Source organism: Netta rufina (genome assembly GCF_964035555.1).
Source record: "Netta rufina genome assembly, chromosome: 12".
Lineage (NCBI taxonomy): Eukaryota > Metazoa > Chordata > Aves > Anseriformes > Anatidae > Netta > Netta rufina.
In genome coordinates, this window is record NC_140135.1 from 5,384,764 (window position 1) to 5,393,343 (window position 8,580).

The following is an 8,580-nucleotide window of genomic DNA, read 5'->3' on the forward strand; positions in this document are numbered from 1 at the left end:
TCTCCACATGAATGCCATTTTAGATTTTGAAAACCTGACATACTTCTCTGAAGACTAAGCACAGTGACAAGCAAGAAAGGGGCCCATTAGTGCTACTTAACGCCAGGCACGGCTGTGATGCGTGTCATCCAACATAGCTTTGTTTTTTAATGTTCTGAGTTTCCAGGAACTGGACACTTCGGTAGGCTCAACTTTACGGTTTTGTTATAGCTTAATAGTGGCATGCCTTAACATTTTATCTTTCTGTAATGATAGCAACCAATAAAATGTTGGAGGTTTCCCAAATGGTACCAAGAACAAGTACTTTAAGCTCAGTTGAGAAGCCCTTGAGTGTTCTCCATTATTTTACACGCCTTTTCCAACGCTGAGTGTACTGACGGTGCTGGGGGCTAGGTGCCCAAGGTCTGGAAGGGTTAGCAGGAATTAAATTGCTGACATGATGAAGAGCTCCTTGTGTAGCTGAGTCATCTGTTGGCCCCTGCAGTAGTGCTGGGGAAGAGCAGTGTCCTGGCTGCTGGGAGCTGCAGCCAAGAGCTCAGTGGTGGCCACCGGTGCCTTCGTATCGCACCGCATCCACAAACCCCGCACTGCTGCGGGGTGGGTGTAGGGCTGGGGTCTGGCAAGAGGAATTCCTGAGTGCTGCTGCATTTTACCCTAATATCTTGGGATAATTCCATTTTTGTACTTTTAAAGTTATGTTGCAGTTAGGAAAACTCAGTGTTTCCACGTTGGTTGTTAACAGAACGTGAAATGCACTAATTTTGAAGGCTCGCCGTTAGCCAATTTTGCATTATGGTGTCATTATGGTGTTGAGATTTTGTACACATCGCTGCCCTTGGGTTGCTCTTGGTATTACAGGTGGGATGCAGCACCTTTACTCACGCTTATAGCCACATGAAAGGTTAAAATGGCCATTTTTGTCATTTTGAAATGCCTGCTTGTACGGAAACGAGAGGTACAGAGGCAGAGGCAGCCTTGCTGCGGCAGCTGCCTGGCTCGTAGTGCCACCTTGTGGGAGCCTCTCTTACCCTTGCAGAGCCGGCATAAAATCTCCAGCCCGTCGCTTGGAGCAGCCTGGTTTCTTCTTGCTCAGAAGGATTATGCTTTGTTTTTCAAGGGGATTCCCTCTTACCGCCTGCCTCCCTAGTTAGCGTGGTGTTTTTTCCAAACGGCAAACCACCCAAGCTGCTGTTGGGAGTGCTTATCTGGTGGGTGAGCTGGATTCCTGTCCTACGGGACAGCTCTCTGACAGCAGGACCCCCATACACAGCTGCGAAAGCAGTTGTGAGGCCAAAACCTAGAAGAGCAAATGGTATTCTTTTAATTAAGAGCATGTTTGATAGTTTTAACTCAAATTGCAAACTGATACAGAGTTGTGGGTGCTTGCTTTTTTTTTTTTTTTTTTTCTTTAAATTAGGGCTTTATCCATTAAAAGACTGTGAAGACTTATTCCTGGGGTTTGTTAACTTTCCTTTTTACATGCACTTTTTTTTTTTTTATCACTTACAAGAGGTTGTTTTTTTTTTGTTTGTTTTTTGTTTTTTTTTTTTGCAAAGAACTTATAGGCAGTTAATTGACTCGTTTTAAAAACCGATTTCATTAGCGTAGCTACCGCATGCATAGAAATTACTCATTAAAAGTTTAAAGACTTTTGGTAGGAAGTATTAACGTGCATGCACAGCAGCTGCACTAACACGATACTGCACCAGTTTTGAAGGAGCCATAATTGTCCATTGTGTCAGCTTGCAAACTAATGGATTTCCCACTAATGTTGACACAATGGACCGTAATGACTGTCATCCCCGTTTCCTCTCAGTTAGCTGGATTATGCAAATACGTCGCGTCCAAAGGGCTGTTTCCCTGTCTAATTGCAGGGGATGTTTATCTTGCGAGGGTTGCCTACACAATGGGGAGGCTCCGCGCCGTGTCATGATAACGAGGGCCCGACTTGGCGAGGGAAGAGGCGGTGGCACGGCTGGCCGTGGGGCTGTGGCTCTTGGTGGCTTTTTCTGAAGCTCCCAACGCAATCTTGGCCACCACGCTGCAAGGCTCACCTGGTTGGCGTAAGCCGTGGCCTTATCTTTGGCTTGAGCTCCTTTTCGCTACCATAAAGTGTACATGTGTACGTGTCCAATATTTTGGGTTTCTCCCCATCATGCCGCAGGGACTCGTTGCTTGCTGCGATCAAGTGTTGGTGAGCGTTGGCTCAGAGCCACGTTAAGGGAATCTGTAACAAATTCAGAAATATTTCCGATCTTTGCATACTCTAGGCTTTTTTTGTTTCTTTCTTTGTCCTTGACTGGGGAGGGAAGGAGGAAGGTGAAGAGACAGGACTGATGGTAACTTCCCCAAAGTACATTAAGTCTGTGTTGTGTTAAAAAAGAAAATCAATTTGCATCTGTTATACCAGGGTTTCCCAACCTCTTCTTGAGATGTCTTTTAACCATACTTTTGGGTTTGTTTTGATTATTTTATGTGGTTTTGGTCCCTTCAGCTAAAACACCCAGCACCCCTTCCTGACTCTCCCTCTCTGCCAGTACAACAGCTCGTGGTTGGGAAGCCCTGAATTCAACTGAGAATGTAACAGTTTCCTTTTTTTTTTCTTTTTTTTCTTTTTTCTTTTTTTCTTTTTGTACAGTGCTTTACATCTGTTTATACTGGACTTGTTTAGTACAAAATGGTACTCTGAGGTCATCGGACAACAGTTCGACCAGATTTGATAGCTAATATTTAGGAGGAGTTTGTTCCCTATGTAAGATGTCATAATGCAAATTTAAATAGACTCAATAAAATGCATGAAGTGACCATTTTGTGCTTGATCATCACTCCTTGGGCTTATTCTTCTTAGGGTGGGAACGTACTGGAGTAACGATGGATGTGGCAGGAATTTATGTGCCTTTTGCCTTGAGGCCAGGCAGAAAGAAGAGACCTGGAATGGTGCAGCTTAGTTCCCTGAAGCATTTATTGCTCCTTAGTACATAAACCAGAGGCAATAAATCTTACGATGAGCCAGACGTGTAAATCTGTCCTTGGATAATGTGGGATAAAGCAGTAAGTTACCTCCTGAGTGCGAGCTGTGACTTTTACGGGTACCCATCAGTGACCGGGCGCTGGCAGGACTGAGCCCCACCAGAAATGCCCCAAACGCTTCGCAGTGCTCGTGGCTTTTGTAAGAAGCTCTCACATATGGCTAAAAGCTTCGCCCTAAATTTAGTAGCTGATGTACGTGCAAATGCTTGCTCGAGTGGGAAGGAAATTTTGTAGGGTGTGGGGAGCTGGCTTTATTACCAGCGCTTCCCTCACCTCGTCTCCGCTCCTCGGGTAGGAAGTCGGAGAAGAGGCCTGATGGCATGGAAGGAGGAGAAGGGGCAGGACAGTGATGGGCGGCTCGAAAACACGCAGCACTCGGCGTGTGGGTGCCATGGACTGCTCCTCCTGCCGGGTAGCTGCCTCAGCTGCTTGGCAGCACGGTGCTGCTCGCCTTGCTGTGGCCAGGAGGAAGGTTTGTGGGCTTCCCCAGGGACGCGTTGAGCAAGGATTCTGCTCCGCCTTCAGCCTCCCTAGGGAGACCTCTGGGAAGAGTTTTTTCCCAGCTGCCGGAGGCTTCATCTCGAGCTCCGAGGTGTCCTGCTCTGGAAGCACACCGCTTCTCCTCCAAGTCTTTACCTTAGGCCTGAATTTTCATTTTGGTGCCTTCACCTGTGAAGCAGTTCCCACTCTTTCCATACCAGGAGCCCCTCGCCAGCTCCCTGGCTTCGGCCCTGTGGGAAGTCCTTTGGGTTGTGTATCCCTGTGTTCCTTAAAAACTGCCAACTGCCCCCCCAAATTGCTTTAGAAGTCCAACTCAACCTTGGAGCATGTGTGCTCTCTGGAGAGGCTTGGGAAGGGCTCCGCAGACCTCTCCTCGATCTCGATGGGAGCTGCTGGTTGTGGTGGGGAGGGAAGCAGAGGCTTCACTGCCAGCTCATCTTCCCTGCCTGTCCCTTGGTGGGACCTCTTTGGGGGCTTTCAACATAATGAATCTAAGCTCAGCTGCATCGTGTCTCCCTAAGCCCTTACAATGAAGTTTTACGGGGAAAACTAAACCCATTTTTTTGCCTTAAAGGAGACGGCATTGTCTCTGCCACTAATGAGAAGCTGATGCTGCATGCTCCAACTGTTTCCCTGAATAAATCCCCTGCTGAGCTGAGCATGTGAAAAAGCAGGCGTCGAGCGTCCCCGACAGCAACTGCTTCATCAAACGGGGCGGTGCTGTCTGGGGAGGGTTTCTGTCATTTTGGCTGCTGTCAGGTCTGGGGTTTTTGAGAAAAAAGGTTGCTCAGAGCATGTTTCTTGTGGTAGTGTTGGGGTGTTGGTGCTTTGCAGCAGGGCTCAGCTGCAGGAACCTCGCAGAGTCCAACAAGAAGTGCGGGGTTCTGCAGGTGGAGGGGAACAGGCCCAGGCACCTGGTAGCACAAGGGCTAAGGGTATCCTGTGCTGCATTGGGAAAAGTATCGCCAGCAGGCCGAGGGAGGTGACCCTTCCCCTCCACCCAGCACTGGTGTGGCCACACCTGGGGTGCTGGGTCCAGTTCTGGGCCCCCCAGTACAAAAAGACATGGAGGAACTGGAGACAGCCCAGCACAAGATGCTGAAGGGCCTGGAGCTCCTCTGCTGGGAGGGGAGGCCGGGAGAGGTGGGACTGCTCGGCCTGGAGAGGGGGAGGCTCGGGGAGGACCTGAACAGGTCTCTGAACACCTGAAGGGAGGGTTTCACAGCGGGATGGGAAAAAGGGTTTGGGCCGCACGGATCAGGGCTGGTGAAAGCATCAACATGGGTGGGAGAAGGCTGCGGGAACAGCGGGCAGGCTGGGGGGGCGATGAGGCGCCGGCCACGTACGCCAGGGCCGAACAATGCCGCAGATGGGCCGATAACAGATTTACAACCCAGTGGCGCAGCGCCTCGGAGGAAGAGGTGCGAGCCACAACAATAGCAGCAGCCAGGAGCCAGAGCCCCGCTCACCCAGCCCACTGCCGAGCACCCACCCCACAGTGAGCTTATGGCAGCTGATCTGCCAAAAACACGAGAAAAGCACACCCCGAAGCCTCGCCACGACGAAGCAGGCAGCCTTTCTGCTCCACACGACGTGACTCTGGTCCTGCAGTGCCCTCCCCTGCGTTGTACTTGCTTTAGATCTCTGTATGTGTATATATATGTGTGTGTATATATATTTTTTCCCCTCCCTTGTTTTTCCCCGCTGCCAATATTACGTGGTTTCCAATACATTACTCTGTATTAAAGAAATTCCCCAAACCCAAGCTGAAATAAAGTGAGCATGCCCTAAACGCACGCTGTGCTCACCCTCCCAGCCACTCGCTGCGGTCCCTGTACCTCCCCTTGGCACTGGGGTGATGGAGGGGGATGGATCTTGGGTCCTGCACAGCACAGACCATGTGTGTACTACCAAAAGTATGCAGGTATATATGCCATTCACATGCTTGTCTAAAATGTACGTATTTTGCAGCTCCTAGGAAACGAATGTAAGACATCGACATGCTTAGTATTTAACATAGAAAATAATTCATTTAAAATTTAATATATAAAACACCAGCTTTGAATTTTAGAAGTGATATTTCCCAGCGGGCAGGCTCACAAGCTCACCGACGGAGCTCTACGTGTGCGCGTGCTGCCTGCCCTGTCCCTGCACGCATGGCACGCGGAGGAGGGCTGCTGCTGCCGCCTTTGAATCCCTGTTTACTGCCTCTTATCAGCTCCCACTGGGGGTTTTTTGAGTATTATTTGCAGTAAATATCCCTGACTTGAAAAAGGGTTGAGATGCATATGGAAAGAAAAATGAAAGCCTGAGCCATATCAAATTAACGTGTGTGTCAGCTTTCATCTGATGTCAATTAAGGCAGCTAGTGTAAACAATTTGTTACTTTAGAGTTTTTGTTTTTTTTTTTTTTTTTTAATTTTATTTTAGAATCCTTGCTAAAAGTCTTGTTTTTGGTTCCATTCACTCCCTTTCTTGCACACCCTCCCCAAAAATGCTCCTATTGGCAGCACAGCTTAGCTCTCCCAGCACAGTGCTAATGTCCAGGAGGCCTCACTGTGCCCTGAGCCCCTGCCAAAGGAAGAAATAATAATAATAATAATAATAATAATAATAATAATAATAATAATAATAATAATAATAATAATAATAATAATAATAAAACCCTGGTGCACTGACACTCATGAGAAGCATTTCTTTAGGAAACCACAACCCCCTTCCTTTTTAAACTGGTTTTATTCTACACAATTTTTTTTGAACAACATTCATAAAACAGTCATTACAAAAATGTGCTAATATGGGTTTGTTTTGTGTTTTTTTTTGTTGTTTTTTTTTTTGTTTTGTTTTGTTTTGTTTTGTTTTGTTTGGTTCATTTTTATGTTGTTTTTGTATACCAATGATCAGAAATTCACATTTTGAAAGGACAGCCATATTGTTAAGACACACATTCAAATACTTTACTTCCAGATACAATATTTTTAGGGGAATATAAATCGCTTACAAGGAGCAGATGTCAAAAGAAGAAGAAGAAGAAAAAAGAAAAATTTCAGTTCTACCAGTTTCTTCACCTACATCTTACAAGCTCCTACGAGGCCAGTTCTGCAAGGTGCGGCTTCTCCACCCTTTCCAGCAGCGACTTTAAATACCCATATTTAAACCCAAAATGGGGCCCTAACCACCAACGGCTCCAGGCCTGATTTCTGCACTGAATTAAGTGCCTGCTTTCAGCCGCAGCCCCCTCTGGTTCATTAACTAAATGGAAATTCAAGCCTCCACCCCAGCGCTCTCACGTGGAGTCAGCTCAGACATCCACCCATCCAAAAGCAAATATTTGGCTCCATTTGGTTTTCGTGCCGCTGGATTTCAGGGAATTAGGAGGGTTACTTGCCCCCAAAAGTCATCTCTCCTGCTGTGATTGGTGAAAGGCTGGGAAAGCCCAGGTCTGGAGAAGTGTCGTGTCCTGTTCGGAAACGTGGATGCCAAAAACCCAGCGCCACCCGCGCGGTGTGCTGGAAATCCCAAACGTCATCCTACCGACGCCACCCAGAAACGTGCTCTGGTAAACAGATCATCTCACACGCCGTGACTAAAAATGTACAAAAAAAAAAAAAAAAAAAAAACAAGAAAAAAAGCTTCGTTCCTTACTAAAATGGACTCTAAGCCTAGCTGCTAACGATGCGCCTAAGAGCCGCGCTCCTCTTGGCAGCCGGAGCTGGAAGGCGCAGTGAGGAGGAGATTTTGGGAAGGATGTTCGGGAAAGAGGAGGCACTCAGGAGAGGCACGGCCTCCCATGAGGAGGCCCGGGTGCTGCAGGCAGGACATAACCAGCTGCACAAATCTTCTTCAAACACTAGGTTCAGAGGTGAGCTTGTTTTCCAAGCACTGATTCGGGTGCTGCAGGCAAAGCTGGGAGCCACAGGGCCACATCACCGTCGGGTCAGACACCAAGGCCATGTCCTGCAGGTCACTTTTGCCAAAATGTGCCCCTGGTGAAGGTGGCTGTGGCAGCAGGGATGGGTTTTGCTCTCCTGGGGAGGGTGAGGATGGGGATGGGGGCACCTGAAGCACAGCAAGTCCTTGAAGTGGTAAGGGCATTGCAACATTTGCAGGGAAAACAAAAAAAAAAAAGGCAGTAATAAACCACAAAAGTGGTTGTGCAGGGGGAGAATGCGAAAGCACAGCGATAACCCTGGCGTGGCCAGGAGCAAAGTCCACTGTGCTTCCCGGCCAGCAAACCCACGGGCAGTGCCTCTGCGGGAGGGAGCTGGCTGGGTGCTGAGGGCCCCACTGGGCACATGGTGCTCCTGGGGGGCGAAGGGCGGCTGGGCTTGAAAAGAAAATGCCCCAGAGAGCTGCCCAAAAGGGCAGGGGGCTGGCAAGTGAGCTGGGGCTTTCTGGCATGTTCCTCATTTCCAACAGCCAGCTGACAAGAAGTGAATGGTGCCAGTGTGAGAATTACCAAAGCCGAAATAACTGAGGTAACCCCTGGACAAAGATGCTGGGCATGGCTGTGCACGAAAGCTGGGGCAGCAGAAGTGAGAAATGGAGGGATGGTGGTGCTGGATCTGTCCTCCCAGCTCTGCTTTGCACTTGTGGCTTCTGTGTGACCGCCCAGAGCCAGGCTGGAAGCCACCTGAGATGCCATGGGAGCATCCGTCCCAGCCGGAGCAAGAGGAGTTAAACCCAGAGTCTCACCCGGCCGTGAAAAAAAAAAAAAAGAAAAAAAAAAAGACAACAACTCTTTCGAACACCCCGAAGCTAAAGATTTAGGAAGGCAGCCCCAGCCAGCCCCTGCACCGTGCTGCCGGGGCATGTCCCGCGCTTGATGTGCACTTACATAAGGTGCGCGGTCGCCCGCAGCGCCAAGCGTGCCGCCGCCTCTGTCGGCAGGAGAAACGTGGGTTTTTTCATTAGAAAAAATGAGTACAAGGTCTTTTTTTTTTTTTTTTTTTTTTTTTTTGCTATGCAATCCTGCCTTCCTGCTTGGCCTCCTGTGCCCACCTCCCAGTGACCGCTCCAACCTTCGCCCTTCCAGCCACGCACGCGGGC